The sequence below is a fragment of the Ictidomys tridecemlineatus genome, unplaced genomic scaffold (assembly GCF_052094955.1).
Source record: "Ictidomys tridecemlineatus isolate mIctTri1 unplaced genomic scaffold, mIctTri1.hap1 Scaffold_82, whole genome shotgun sequence".
Lineage (NCBI taxonomy): Eukaryota > Metazoa > Chordata > Mammalia > Rodentia > Sciuridae > Ictidomys > Ictidomys tridecemlineatus.
Window position 1 is genome coordinate 186,351 of NW_027526077.1, and position 16,784 is coordinate 203,134.

General features: G+C 35.6%; 1 long non-coding RNA gene across 1 annotated transcript; it reads right to left on the reverse strand.

Moving 5' to 3' along the window:
• Window positions 1-8,077: 8,077 nt before the first annotated feature.
• On the reverse strand, window positions 8,078-11,398 carry LOC144374690 (uncharacterized). The gene is made up of 4 exons (XR_013434023.1): window positions 11,335-11,398; window positions 11,051-11,135; window positions 8,975-9,109; window positions 8,078-8,127 (listed from the first exon to the last, which is right to left on the reverse strand). It is a non-coding gene; the product is annotated as an uncharacterized LOC144374690 (long non-coding RNA).
• Between the last annotated feature and the right edge of the window lie 5,386 nt (window positions 11,399-16,784).

The following is a 16,784-nucleotide window of genomic DNA, read 5'->3' on the forward strand; positions in this document are numbered from 1 at the left end:
CTTAGAAAAATAGTCGGTACATCCATATGCATAAGGACGAAAGGTCAAATGCAAGTAAATACAGTAAATTAGATAGCTCCATGCAGAATTTGCAAGAAAAGTACAAACTCTCCTGTTCCTCTTAGCATTGCCAAACTGAGGTTACTGCTCTCTGAGCATCTTTTTTGGGCAGAGACAAGAGAAAGGGCAGCCAGACACTTCTGCACACTACTTTCTGGGTAAGGATTGGAAATACATCAGCAGAATAGAAACACCTGAAGTCTACATCCACCATCTTTGGGCCTCAATGGCATTTATGTAACACAGACAGATAATTTCAGAAGGAGCTGAGTTTGCATCTTCTGGGTTTATGTTTCCAACTGGCTGCTGAACATCTCCAAGTAAATGTCCTTAAACTCAACACATCCAAAATAAACACATTATCTCCACCACACGACCCACCAAACACACATGTATGTGTGCATGCACACACACACATTCACACATACACACATGCACACATTCTTGCCACCTGTTATTTCTCTTGTAATATGGATCTAAGCAATATCCCTCAAGTCAACCACACTCGAAACCAAAAACTCCTTCTATCAATAATTCGTCAGTTTTACCTGCTATCAACCCTCTCCAAAACACATCTCCAATTCCTACCGCCCTTTCCACTCCCACTAAAGCTTTTTGTGTTCACACTCTCTCCAATTCTCACCCACACCCCTTAAACCACAGCTCTGATCTCAGTAGGCCACCCTCCAGGGGTGTAGGTGGAAGTGAGAAGGCTGGGAGTCCTGCATTTGAATGTTCTCCTATCCCTGCAATTAAATTTTCATGTTGTTTCTCCAATTTTCTTCTCTAGATCTAGATCAGTCATCCACAGAATTGGGTAAAACTCACTTGGCATAGTGTTTAAGGGCTTCCAGAATCTGATCAGGGCCTAACCACCCCAACATGCTACATCCCAGCCACACACTCATTCCCTGTGCTGCTCACACACCTGGTGCCTCACAGTCAATCTCCTGAACTTCCTCAGTCTGATACAGCCTCCTCTTCCAACTCTGTCTCTTGAAATCACCTGCATCTTCCCAGGCCCGGCTACAGAGGCTCTTTCAGAGACCACAACAGTAATTCAAGAGTTAAAATTATTTCCTTCTTGGCATCTCCACTCTTATTCTTTTATATTGTTATTTTACGAGTTTAATCCAGTAGAGCAGATGGAGCTGGAATTCCCTGATCCTGAGATGTAGAGAAGACTTGCTCAGAGGTCCTACTGGAAGCTCTGAGGAAGCCCAAATCCTCCAGAGATTTCTGCAAGGTCAGGGGACTTATGTTCCGAGGTTATGTTTGGTTCCAGGTTCCTACTTTCAAACAGCTATCTTTGTTCTACTCCTTGTGGTCTCACAAACATGGCCTGAACTGTCAGTGATACTCCCTCACCATATCAAACAAATGAAACACCTCCCCCTGCAAAAAATCCACATGAAACAGCAGATTTACTGCTATATGGGTGGAGAAGAGAAAAGCTTTCTATCTCAGGCATCAATAACAATTTCCCATTGAGTGAGGGGCATCCCTGACCCTCAAATAACATTTGACCATCATCCCAACACAGGAAAATTTCATCTGGCCCAGCATCCTCTCAATCACCATCTTCAAACCAGTGTTGGGACTCCTCTCTCTTATTCGCTTCTTCACTATTGTCACCTCTCACGTACATAGAGCCAATTCTTGCCCTTGCCTCAGGAGGTGCAGATAAGCTGTCCTTATTGTTGCCTGCTCTAGCCAGGTCACAACTGTTCCCTTCTGCAGCTTTTAATAAGATATTTCTCCAAAGGCAGCCCCCCAAGTGATTCTGTGCAGCTGCAGAGAACATCTATTTCCCATCTTGAGATGCATCTGGCTCCCCCAAGTAGGCTCCATGAAATAGAAATGATGTCTCAATCCATCCTTCCAGTACTCAGCACAATGTCTTGTACATATTAAGCCCTTAAAAACTGACTAAAATGAAACTCATTCTTCAATATTAAAAGTAGAGTGCAAATTAAAAGTAAAAACAAATTTTCCCCCTGAGAATGGCAGGAGTGTGACTCATACAACACACTCACATCAATGGCACCCCTGGTATATTTTTAATAAAATAGGGCTGGTGCAAACCCTCCCTGGAAAATACAGAAGCAGCTGTTCAAATGGATCCAGCAATTCTGGAGGAGAGTAGAAGAAAACTGAAGGTCGAGACATCTGTAGTGATTCAGGATGGGGCTTTCACTGTTCTCCATAACCATGGGATGTCTGCATGCCCACTATAGCAGGGAGAGAACTTGGCTTCCTGGGAACATGCCAAACCTCTGAGTAAGTGGATGGTAACAGGGAAAGGGGGCCTATTTTTAGTTCACTCCTCTCCACTGTATTTTTGTCTTGCACCTCCTAAAATTAGACTTACTGACTGAGGCTGTATGTAACCAGGGTGGCATGCTGATGAAACCATCACTTCCCCAAAGGAGACCTGTCTTCTCTGGCAGTCCTTCCAAAGGCTCTCTGCCTTCTTGATGTCTTGGCGAGCTTAACCCTACCCCAGAAGGAAGAAGATATAGCCCTGCGTGCACTAAAGCCTCTAAAGTCGCAAGTATTAGAACATAAGACTCAACATCAACTGCCTTTGATGGGCCAGCTACTATTCTGATCACTAGTATATTTAATTTCAAGAACCAAAAATATTTCTACTGGCAGGAAATATGACAGTGTTATAGAAATGTAAGGCTCTGATTATAGAAAAAGTAACACACACACACACATTTTTAAAGAAACCACATTTTAAAGATCCTAATAATCTTTGGTACTTATGCTGTTCATATGAGTAATAACACCATCAAAAGAATGGTTTTAAAGTTGATGAATCTTAAACAAAACACAGAATTTACATTTAGATAACAATTCTGATGTTCATAGTGGGGGAGGCTGTGCATGGGGACAGGAGTACATGGGAATTCTGCACTTTATGCTCAATTTTGCTGTCAACTAAAACTGTTCTAAAAATAAAGTCTACCAAAATGAAATCACATGCATACAGGTACATTCTAATGTGTGTATGGAAATACTTTAAAGAAAAGTATAATGTGTAAGCATCCTGTCACTGAAGTCACTGGGTGGGGGGAATGGTGGAAACCCCAGGTAATACCAATGGCCAAAAGCTGGTCCACTAGAATTGGAAGTCTGGAAAGTGTACTTGTCCCTGAACTGATGGATACCTGATTAATGTTATTAAAAATGTGAATCAGAAACCTTGCAAATCAGGAAATAAAAAAAGGTTCTGTACAAGCCACGTACTATGGAAGGGGGTTAGAAAAACTTTGTGGTAGGAAAATTTTAAAAAATAGTAGTCTCAACTTTTTGTGGAATGAGGTTAAACATAACTCAAAAGCAAGAAAAGTGAATCTTCCAAAATGTTGTTATGATTTCTTTTTAAGAGAGGCAATTTAGTTCAGCTTGTGCAATGCTACGTTATAGGGGACAAAGTTCAACTATACTATGTCAAGAGTCAAGGGTCAAGGCTGGGTCAAGGTGAGGTGAGGGAGGTGCTTAGGGTGCAAAGTTAAGGAGATGAGTACCCAGAGTGAGAACCCTCATCTTCTTGCTCTGCCCTCTACTCTGGTGAGGAAGACAGCCATTTAAACCAGATCCAGAAATGACTGAAGTCCATTATCACCCAGTTCCCCCTCCTGCTACACTCTATTCTTGACTGTAATAGATATACAATCCTTGGTATTCTTCCCTTTTCATATATCTAATCTGACGGTAGAGACTGCAGCCTATCAACATGACCTGCAACAAACCCCAGATATTAGATTAATTTATGCCCATAAATTGACTGGTAGATTTTCAGATTTACTAAGGGAATATGAAGAGAGTAAAATAACATTTATTTCTCAAACTTCTTCAAATTATAGTTTAAAAGAATTGATTAGGGAAATAGTCAATAGAGGAAAGAATGCAAAAACTTGAACAAAGGAGATGGGAGAAATGTTTGAAGCCTCCCCATTATAAGAAGGAAGGTGGGAGCCAGACATGGTGACACACACCTGTAATCCCAGTGACTCAGGACTCTGAGGCAGGAGGATCAAGAGTTCAAAGCCAGCCTCAGCAACTTAGCGAGACCCTGTCTCTAAATAAAATACCAAAAAGGGCTGGGGATGTGGCTCAGTGGTAGAGTGCCCCTAGGTTCAATTCCCAGTACCAAAAACATTTTTAAAACAAACAAACAAACAAAACAACAAAAAGAATGGAGGTGGGGAATGTGTGATAGGTTTCCAGGGAAAGAAGCAGATCTGTGAACGAGATTGCTCTCCCTCTGTCTCTATAGCTACCTCTACAGACATTCACATAAGAGAGATGCACACGTGGCATATTAAGAGACAGATCAGGTTGCCAGATAAAATATAAGATGTCCAGCTAAATTTGAATTTCAGCTGAACAATAAGAATTTTTTTAGTATGACACATTTGCTCTGTACTTATACTCAAATAATTATTTGCTGAAATTCTAATTTAACCGAATGTCCTATATTGTTATTTGCTAGCTCCAGCAACAGGGATAAAGCAATAAAGCAAATCTAGGTAGAGCTAGGAAAGGTGAGGGAGACAAAAATAAAAATACAAATGGAAGAAGTGAGACCACTTGTAAAAAGAAGACAGGTTACCCCTCACGTCTCATGTTTTCTGCGGTTGTTCTGTTGCAACTCCAGGTCAGCACAAAGACCTGCTGAGGCTCACCCTGGCTCTGCCCTTCTCATCTGGTCATAGTCTAGCCCCATCATGCCAGCAAACATCCATTAGGAATAGGGAGCTCCCAAGAAGAGGCAGAGCCATTGTGTGGCAGGTAAGCCAGGCAAATTGCTTTGTGCTTGCTGAAAGATCATCCTATAATGGATGTTAAAATGATCCAGGGTTGCAAGGAATTGACAGGAGTCTCCAAATAAGCATCTAGAAATAGCAGTTTTCTGTCCATTGATTCTGAAATGCATTACTCCTGCAACACACTCAGCATTTCTGTAATCAGAAACAAAGGCTTAATCAGATTTTAGAATTGAAAAGCTGCTTCAAATCAGAGATTCTGCATTTTTCTAGAAAATAAGACAAAACACAACAAAACAGTACAAGGAACTTGGGGTTTTGAACACATAGCAACACAGGACAGTAGAACTAAGCTGCAGCTTCTGTTTTGAGATGGCCACATCTGGAAATGAAGGTCCCCCAGGGGCCTTTCCTCAGGTATGGTGAGAGCAGCTGATGGAGTCAGCAGTGCACATGTGTGACATTAAAGGTGCTCTGTATGAGTCTGCTCGAGTGGCTGGGACAAAGCACTATGGACAGGGTGGCTCAAACACCAGGATTTCTTTTTTTTCCTCATAGTCCTGGAGGCTAGAAGTCCAAGATCAAGGTGTCCGCCAGGTTAATTCCTTCTGAGGCTACACTCCAGGGCTTCTGGATGGCCTTCTTCTCTCTGGTCTCATGGGGTTGTCCCTGTGATGTGTGTGTGTGTGTGTGTGTGTGTGTGTGTGTGTGTGTGTGTGTATGTCTATGTCCCAGTCTACTCTCAAGAAAACCAGTTTTGGTGGTATAGGGCCTCTTCCACCAGCCTTATTTTACCTCAATTACCTCTTCTAAGACCTCATCTCTAAATACATTCCCACTTGGAGGAACTGTGATTAGAACTTCCAGATGTGAATGTGTTGGTGGGAGAGGGCAGTTTCATCCTGTAACACATGAGTCTGGACATGGTGGTGAGGCTACTGCTACTGGTGCCTCTGATATAGACCAAAAAGAACTTTATAATTGTGAAGAGCAGCTCAGCAGGTCCATCTGCTGCAGTGTGGTCTGTACAGCTTACTAGGTCTGAGTTCTTCATCTGTAAAACAGGATCCTTCAAGTTGGAACTCACCCATCATAAAGAGCGTATCAAGGTTCAAAGAGATGTTAAAATCAGTCCACCTCTTACCTCACAGTGTTATCCATAATGAAATATTAATACTGATATTAATGGCAGATGTTAATAGTGCACATCCAAATGCTACATCTCATAGTTTAGGTTCCAGTTTCATCTCAGTTGGGATTCAAATTGAGCCACAGCTAAAAATTATTCTGAGGGCTTTAGGAGGGTGTTCTATACATACAGAGAAAATTCTGGGAGGAGCGCATTTTTTGTGTAACCTCTTAAATTCTTTTTATGCTGGTGGCACCAGCAGCAGTGGTGTGGCTATGCCATATCCCCAACAACCCAAGGGAAAGTGTGCTCTTAAATTAATGTCATTTCTACTAACCTGTTTTTTTTTAAATATACTTTTCCAATTCCACAATAGGCCAAGCAATCAAGTCCCTCATTGGGGTAGTGTTCAATAATCCTTTTAAACTGGTTTTCAGCTTCAGATAATTCCTTTAATAAAGGTGAGAACAATAATCACTTATGCAAGAAGAAAAATGTTAAAACAGACTTCACCCCAAAGTTGATTCCTTTCGTGTAATATTAAAAAACAACTGTATATTAAAAAATTCTTATGGAAAAATTATACTATCTGCACTTCATTTTCTTAGAAGTTATACAAATTTCCTGTAGCTAATTAGATGAACATATGGAAACCCAGGAATTCAACAAATCCAGCCTTGCCAAAAATATAAGACAGCCAACTATATAAACGTTTCTTTGTACACACAAAGTGATGGCCTATGCTGGCTAATACTATAAGATGTAAATTCATGATAAAAAACACACAAATACAAATACACACATGCAAACACATTGTAATCTACATCCTATTAAGTACTCTCTCTTAGACAAAAGCTATCTTAAAAATAGCCCCCCCCCCAAAAAAAAATAGCCCTTTAGAGGCATTCCAAGAATGTCTGAAACAAGGGCTGGACTGTGGTCAACACATGGCTTCCTTAAGGGTCTATGCTGATGAAAATCTTTTAAATGCATAAATTCTACCATATTAATAGTTTTTTTAAAAAAAATTGTCTATTTTACAGTAAATCATGAGTATAACAAACTATTTCTTCAATTCCAATAAGGGAAAGCATGAAATTTATTATTCTGTCAAGATGGAATTAAAATCATGAAGTCCTGTTTCCATTGATATATTATAAAACAGAATTAGACAGGCATTAATAGAAGGCATTCCATCTGTCACATCAAGAACAAGAAAAATGAACCTCAGGCACTGTAGATTCTCAGAAGTGAGTAAAACATGAACGACAAGTTTGATCTTAACTAGGTAGCAATTTAGAGTTAAACTTTCATTTTATCAGGGAAGTTTAGCATCCAAGTTGGCAGAAAGGATATGTTATAATACTTGAAATCATTCTAGAGAACCTCAAACAAGGTTATAACACTGAATAGCACAGGTAAGTAAGTATCCCAGGAAAGTAAAAGAAGAGCTTGAGTAATGGGGACCACTAGAGCTCACACCTACATGCAGACCATATGCTATTACCTGAATCCTCCACTTAAGAATTAACCAAACACCAAACTACTCATTACCCAGAACTAAGAGCTATTAAGCATGGTCATGTTTACTTCAGTTTTCTAATAAAACAGCATAACACAAAGTTGAGATCTCCTTTCTAACTTCCTCAGGCTCATTCCCTCTTTTATCAATAAATGTTGTCATTATCTTAAATATGATAAACGAGTAGTCCATGTTTTTTTTCAGTTTTACAAAATGCAGAGATATCCATACACAATATTTAGTATTGTTCTATACGAAATTATACACTAGTGTTATCACAATGTTTGTATTCTCCAACCTGCTCTTTTCCTTCAACTTTATGTTTTTGCAATTTGCCTTCCATGATATATTAAATTCTTTATTTTTTATGTAAGTAAGATGTAGAATCCCAGTACAAAAAAAAAAAGAAAAAAAGCACAAACTATTTAAATTTAGCTATTTCAGCCTTTCAAGAAAGTACACAGAAGGAAATGAGCCAAAATGAAAAAACAGTTTTTATATATCTTACAAAACCAATATCCTATTTTAAATGTTTGTTCTCTGTGTTACAGTCTTACCTCAGGCTGTCCTATTCCAAGCAGAGAAATGGCAAGTCCATATATTACTAATACATAGTTAATCATGGCCAGGTTCAATTGCTGTCAATAAAAAGGCTTTAGTTAAAAATCTAAACATAAATCTGCCAGTTTACATCACATTAACCTTCTAGCCACAACAGTGTAATAACATCACTAAACAGTGTAATAACATCATTCATCAGTATGATTGAATTAAAGATCAAATAGAATTGGAAAATGTATTTTGCAAATACAAAACTGTTATATTCAAATCAAGTATTTAAAACACAAAATCAGTGCTGGGGTTGTGGCTCAGCGGTAGAGTGCTTGCCTAGCATGAGCGAGGCCCTGGGTTCCATCCTCAGCACCACATAAAATATATAAATAAAATAAAGGTATTGTGTCCAACTACAACTAAAAAAATATTTTAAAAAAATAAAACACAGAATCGATGTGTCAGTTGTTTAAGGCATAGTTCATAATAAATTAGAATAATTTTTAATTAAAATCATGTGCTTTTGCATGTGAGTGTTAGTAACAGATTAAGTAAGATATCTGCTTTTTCACAATCTTGCTTAAGCTACTCATTTATCTAGTTAATTCCTTCTTGCTGGATAAAAAAAATGCAACCTAAAAGTGAGTCCAAATTCTTGATTTATTAAAAGTCTCCTTTTCATAAAAGGAAAGGCCAGAAGGTCCTGATAACCCAAACAATGGTCAAAAAGAGAACATAAGCATGGATCATACATTGAATGTAATCACAAACTCTGAATTGGGATCATCACCTGTGCCCCACAACCTGGAGGAGATTCACCTGCTCCCAGACCAGGTATAAGATATATAAATTCGAGTTAAAGCCTTGATTTTTTCTAAATTCATCTGAGGTGCACTGGTATTGATAAAAAAAGCTATGATTTGGCAATTTTACCTTTATTTTTTGAGGATCTAAACCATTTAGCAACTCTGTAAAGGCCTGCGCAGCACTTCAGCAACGCTGCTCCAATAAGGCTGTGTAACCATCTTGAATTAAGCTTCTTAGCATTTTCATTATATTAGCAAAATCCTGCAAAAAGAAAAAAAAATATTTCACTAGTGCAAATCTACAGCTTTTTAATTTTAAACTTACCATGTTAAGTTCACATTAACACTTTATAAATGATAATAAGTATTTAAATAAATACTCAAACTATGCTTCATACATCATATTCCTTTCTCAGCACAGCACTGCCTCATTATCTTCATTCCTCTGCCACTGCCCATGAAAGGAAAGTTTGATTCATTTTATTCTATACAGTGCAAAGGTTTGCTTACTTTTTCAGTCTATACCAATAATATTTTGGAGTTTTAACAAAGTAAGAAGAATACCAAACATCACTAAATAAGTAAATTGTCTGGGACTACAACAATTAGACACATAAGAACACACGACCTATGTACCCAAACAATCAGATTTTAACAACTGTCATCCTGTGCTGAAACAAACATTAATTTTAAGCAAGAAATACATATTTCAATCGTTAACTACTCCTACTTTACATGTACTTAAATATAACCAGAAAAAAATTATTGACAGAGTACAATATTAAATAAAGGGAAAAACATAAAAAATAAAAACAAAATTGACATAATATACTCAAATAAAGCGATAAACTCTTTGCAAATTGAAAACATATGTACACAAACATTATAATGTGAATTCAGATTTTAGTTACATGGCAATAGCCTTAAGTTACAAAAGTTCCACAAAGATGACAGAGGTAAGACATTAGGATAAAGTCTAGTCATCCTTGTTATACATGTGTACACCATTCAGAGAACAGAAAATACTAATCTAAACAATATACTCCTCACTATTCCTAACAATAAAGACTCAAAAGGTAAACTGTACAGTTTAGTCACAGATTAACAAAAGATTCCTGACAGTTTCTAGCCAATGAACCAAAATATAGGACAACTTTCCCCCAAAATATGATGGAAAAGAACAATTCTCATATTAACCTGGTTATCCACTATAGTATTTAAAACACACATGATAGCCACATTTGTTTTAATATGTGAATTTGAGATTACAGACCATGAAGTGCTGTCCTGTCAATCACTAGTTATTCAACTTTTTAAAAAATATTTTTTAAAAATATTTTTAGTTGTCAATGGATCTTTATTTTATTTTTTATATGTGGTGCTGAGAATTGAACCTAGTGCCTCACACATGATAGGCAAGCACTCTTCCATTGAGCTTCCACCCCAGCCCAAATATGCTGTTTTAATCTCCTTTCTTATTCTAGGAACAGATCCACATAGCCTTGGAAATTATTTCCCTTAACATAATTAACATAGGATATCTGTACTGTAAGTTTCATCAGAGCAGGTTGGACAGTGTCAATGCAGACTCCCTCTGTCTGTAACATCTGGGAGGGGCCCAATAAAAATGTATTGAAAAAACAATGGGTTCACAAACAACTATCATAAATAATCTTTTTACCTTCACAGGCTTTTTTTTAAAGTCCTTCAGGGTTTTTAGAGTCAGTAAAAATATAAAAACATATAATTAAAAAATCTCCAACTGTTAACAAATTCTAAAACTGCTTTTATTCAAATAATTAGAAATCTGTTTCAGTCCTTTGTAAGATGTTATATAGACCTAAATAATTAATTGAATTTTAAATGACCCATGAATTTTGAAGCAATTATCCTATTCCATGATATAAATTTTCATCACTAAATAACATAAAAAGAATTTACCAAGTTTATTGTTAAAGTAGGCATAATGAAACTGCATATGTTTAAATCTTTTTAAATTATCCAAATCTTTGAAAAATATTTAAAGTTAGTATTACTATTAAATCTTTGGCAAGAAATTCTACAGTTCTAACCACTGGTTAAATCTCTGGGTAACAATTTTTGAATTAGTATTTAAATTAATGATAGTCCAGTTTCTTAGCAAGCATACATTAATTCATGACCAGAGCTTTGCTATTTCTCCTGGAAAAGCTTTTTCCATTACCTGGTGTGCAGCTCTGGAAGATTTAGAAAACTGTTTCTCCAAGATGTTTTTCAAATCAACTGGTAAAGTCAACTGTGAACTAGAACTAAAAGAGAAAAGCATGTTTTAAATCATCTTAAAATAAAACAGTCCTGTTTATATAAAGAAAAATACGAAGTAAATGGACAGTCACATGTGAGTTCCTAAATAGAAATAATACTAAGACACTGATTTCCCCAAATTACTCTCTAAATCCAATGTAATTTAAATAAAAAGTCCCTATAAAACTAGAGGAAAAAAAATACCTGAATTTCTCTGATTCATTATTTCGGGATTTTTGTTTTCCTTTATGTTTTGGAGGCTGACCTGTGAATATAAAAGCATTTGTTCCTGAGATCCATACATAAAAATCCACAAGCCTGAGAGCAAAACAATAAAAACATATGTAAATTGGAATAAGAAAGCCAAAGAAGCAATACTATATGAGAGCATAATTACAAACAGGTAAGCCACAAAGGAAGGCAGGCACTGATGATGGTATTCTATGTATGATGTAAAATTATGACAAAGTTAAATTATAATGGTGATAATAGTTATTTAGATTTGCAGCAGATACAGAGAGATATAGGCAAAGGCTCCTATTCTCAGGCATTTTACAATCATATGGAAAGAAAGGACACATCGTTTTAGTAATGAAGATAAGAAAAGACTATGCCATTATTGACACATTAATTCCACAGCCAGTAACTTCTCTCCTAACCACAGAAGGAAGAAATCACCCACCTAAGGCAGAGTGGTTGGGGAAAGGGTTGGTGAGGATGCAGCCTTTCTTTGGTCTTAAGATGACCTGTGCTGTACATCATTACATCCAATTCTCTGGATAGGATCTGGTCTGAGTCCACAGGCCCTGAGTTTAATCCTGAGCACCACAAATAAATAAATAAATAAATAAATAAATAAATAAATAAATAAATAAATAAATAAATAAATAAAATGTTTCATTTACAACTAATTTTTTTCAAAAGAAGTACAGGCTCTGTACTCAGCCTTTGCTGCTATGGGTGAAAATAGAGCCACTCTTGTGACTTTTCACTGTAGTAGCAAGATTATTGCCTAAAGTGTTCTCTCTTTCGAGGTTTCCTCTTTCCTGAACATTTGGGTATAGAGAAGGAGGAAGCAATTGCAATTTTGCTTTTTTTTTGTTTTTTCCTTTTTTAATTTAATTTTGTCTGTCTCTGTTAATGTTTTAAGTTATTTTTTAGGTCATTATTTTGTTATGCAGAGACCACTCAGAAAACACACTAATTCTGAATTAGAAACAAATCAAAACTTTGTATTTTGTCAATTTTACCTGGCCAGTGACTGCTTTCATCAGAGACCAAGTGCTCTCTGAAAAAAACAGCAGCCCTGAGTTGTTTGTGACCAAAGTATTTCAGTAAGAAAATAGCAAAGAAAATCCTACCCTGGGGACTTTCCTATGGAATTTTGCAAATTGCAAGCAAGCAAAATACAAGGGCTGAAAATGCAGTTAGCAGAGCAAAAAGAGAAAAAAAGTATACTCATTTATGGGGGCCTATATCCTCATTTGTTTAGATCTACATCCTCATTTGTATAGGTCTACACAAAAACAATTTAAAAATAACACTACATCCATCTCTATATTCATCTCTATATTTATCTGTAAATATCTTTAAATATGTGTAACTATATTAGACCTCTAAACTTACACTTATCACACTATATTTTCTATATTAGTGTTAGCAACTTAGATTCTTTGTCTTACAGTGATTATTATTGTTGTATTGTTATGTTTTATCTTTTAACTATGGCAGACTGGAGTAACTTAACATTACTAATTCTGTAAAACTTATTTTCTAATCCTATTATTTTATTAATTAATATTTTATAAATATATAATTTCTAATCTATAACCAATAACCTTAAATTCAGACTGTAACAATTTCTTTCATGTCTGGGATACATGACATAAAAAAGAAAATCCAAGAATTCAACACCTGCCTTGTTTTTGGTAACAGGGATTGAACTCAGGGGCACTTAAAGAGTAAGCAAGCAACCAACATTTCTACACCTTCTTTATTCTTTTTAAAAGACTTTCTTTAGAGACAGGGTCTCACTAAGTTGCTAAAGCTAACTTAACAACAGATCCTTCATCCTCAGTCTTCTGTGCAGCTGAAATGACAGGCTTACGCCACCGCAACTGGCAACCTCTTGCCATTTTTAATAATTTCTTGAATTTAAGATAGCTAGCCACTTGACATTCTCTCCACATTTCAGAATAGTGTTTGTTTGGTTTGATTTCATTTGATTTTTATGTACTGTCCAAAGATGTTAGTTGTACTAGCAGAAGAAACAGGTAATAGTTAATTCTAACTCATCTTCATAAAAGCAATAGTTTTTCAAAAAATCTATTGGTTAGTTTTCTATATTTTTAAAAGAAACATAATTTAGATATAAAACATGAAGAGATATTTAAATGTTTTCTTTAGAGAACAAGCAATATCTAGAAAATAAATGAAAACTTGATTTGAGATGGTGTTTATGCCAGTGATATTTGAAAGTATTGCACTTTATATTAAAGCAATGTCTTCGATTTTAAAATGAAGAGATGGAAAGTTCAGTGAGAATAAAGGATAAATCTGCAATGTTAAATTTCTGATTTTCCCTTTTGAGGCATACATTCACAAAATGTTATTACAAGCTTTTCAGGCAGCATTTGCAATTTTGAGTAATTTCTGCTGTAGTCTGGCTCTGACTACTTAACCTTGAATCCTAAGCAGTAGAGAGTGATCCAGAAAATTCTTCCATCTGTTCTATGATTGTTTTTTCAGCTCTGATTAAGTAATCCATATTTAGAGGTTATCCCACTTAAAAACAAAAACAAAAACAGATATATCTTCTTTGTTTGCATTGAAATCATGCAGACATTGAATAAAGAAGAAGACTTTTAAACCTAATTTCTTAATCAGCAAAAGGCCAACTTGTCTGAAATTTTTCAGAGCAATGCTCAATTGCCTGTTTTTTTTTACTGTTTATAATGAATTACATTGTAAACAGCACTCATATTAATTTTATTATTTTTTCTCAACATTATTTTAAGTACATTTTTTTCCTGAAATATATCTAGCTTTAGGTGATAAATTATTCATGATAAAGTAATACATAATACAATAATACCTACTAATTTAACGTGTCATATTAAGAATATAAATCACAAAAAGCCTGGCACAATGTGCTAGAAATGTTTAAGATGGATCATAGTGTCCTGAGCTGAAATTTTCAGGATACAACAGGAGTACAAATGTGAAAGCTAAATCCATAACTTGGCGGTTTGGATTTTATTTGGATTCTACCACATTTTCTGAGACCAATCAGGTTCATGAACCTGAAGTCACACTTCATCCAAAAACAAAATGAAACTGACATGAAAAACTCCTTTTATTCCTACTATTTTTCCTTTACTTCTTTTATATTCCTTAGTCTTTTTTGTTCAGTTGCTTTTTCTGTTCCTGACAAGTATTACAAGGTTAGGGTCTAAGATTTGTTCTTCATTTTCTATTTACACTCTCAACCATTTCTTTTATTGAAACCAGCTATGCCTACCTTTAGCAGTTACTGGTTCAGAGTAAAAGCTCCCATCCTGAGCTGAACTCAAACTCATCTCCTTGTGGTTACCTCTTTGGTAGTGTTTTTACTTACTTATCCTAACAGCTCTTCCATCAATCCATTTTAGGTATTGACATCATTCACCAGGTCTAGCTTTGCACTAGATCAATTCTCTAGGGTGCTGCCTCCAATCCCTCTCCCTTCTGTTCAGTATATACCTCAATGACATGCTAATCACGTTTTAAAGTGACTTATGATTAGTCTTTCTCTTAATCAAAAAGTTTTACTAACATGCCTTTGTGGTTCTATGTAAAAACAAATTAAATTAGTTGCAATATTTCTTCCTGAAATAACTTTAAAAAATAGTTTAGGAAAGAAGTGCTTTGACAATATTGGAATGAGGAACATAAAAGACTTGAGCAATCAGATTATTTTTATTTCTCAGTTCTGTGTTGGCCTTTTTCTTCACAATTAAAAGGAACATTTCACTTCTCTGCACTTCGGAAGATGGCAAACATCAGCCCCAGGCTTAGTAATCCCAAACAACAAAGATTTTGTGCCTCCTTTTGATTAGGAGGCACTTCCAATGTTTCTTTTCATCTTTTTTGGGGGCGTGTGAGGGGGTGCGAGGATTGAACCTAGGAGCGCTTAACCACTGAGCCACATTCCCAGCCCTTTTTCATATTTTATTTAGAGACAGGATTTCGCTCAGTTGTTCAGGGTATCACTAAATTGCTAAATTCAAAATCTGTGTGCCACCTGCCTCAGCCTCCCCAGCCGCTAGGATTGCACATATGTACCACTGTCAAGCCAGACACAGTTTTAATTGGTTCTTCTTCTGTTAATTCTTTTGGAAAAATAACTGTTGCCAAATAAATGTGTTAAGTTTTTGATGTCGTTTTCGCCAAGCTTTTTTACATAGGAAAGAAGGATGGGTGGGAAACTTAAGTGTGACTAGGTAGAAGAAACCTCCCTTATCAAGAGACAACAAATAATTATTTTTATTAAGGCCCCCCTCTTCAGGAGATCCTCCTCTTTTTTCAGTGTAACCCCTGGACATTTTTTTTTAAAAGTTTATGATTTATAGAATTTGGACTACACAGTAATTCAGGTTATTCTCACTCAAATACCACCTGTGTGACCTTGGGATAGTAATTTAAATATTCTAAGCTTTAGTTTCTAAATATCTAAACCAGAAGATGATAAGTAACCCTACTAGTTATGGTAAATTCTAAATGAAATTGAGTATGTAAAGCACTACCACATAATAAATGCTCAATTAATAATAGCTATTTATCAGTGTGTGGGGATACTGCTTTCCTCATTGCCTCCTCATGTGTCTATTTATAATTTCAAAATGTTGCTAATTCAAAAATTAGAAATGGGGCAGGGATGTGGCTCAGTGCAGTGCACTTTCCTAGCATAGATGCTAGATAACCTGAGATGGATACCTAGTGGTGCATAAATATGAAAAACAAAAATAAAAATGGTATGTCATGAATATGTATATGAATACTGTGAATAATGTCAGATCCATTGCTTTAATTAAATTTACTTATGAAAGGAAACATTATTTCATATATTTATGTCACTTAAATTTTGTTTTCATTGTAGTTTTTTCATGTTCTCTGTTGCCCTGTTTTCTATTGGAAGTTTGGTCTTTTAAATTCTTAGATTTAAAAATACCTGTATATAATATGGTTATTAGTCTTTTACCTGTGATAAATGTTGTAAATATTTCCCCCAGTTTGAGAGTTATCTTGTGACTTTGCTTTTGGATCAAAATAAATTTTTTTACCTATAAGAAATCTTTTAATGTTGTCAAACTATTAATATTCTTTTATTATATCTGTATTTTGAGAAATGGAGTGTTATTTCCTATGCTGAGTAATATATGTGCCCATGCTGTACTTTAATATGATTTCTGTTTTTGCTTATTTGTTATTGTTTTTTACATTCTTTATCCATTTGGGTTTATTATTTTGTTTAATATGGAATAGTAATCTCAATTTATCTTTTTCCAAATGTCTTAAGAATTTGTTCCAGTTGCACTAATTAAAAAGTCCATATTTTTCCCAATGAATTGATAGCAGTTTTATTCCATAGTAATGCCACACTTGAGTCAAGACTA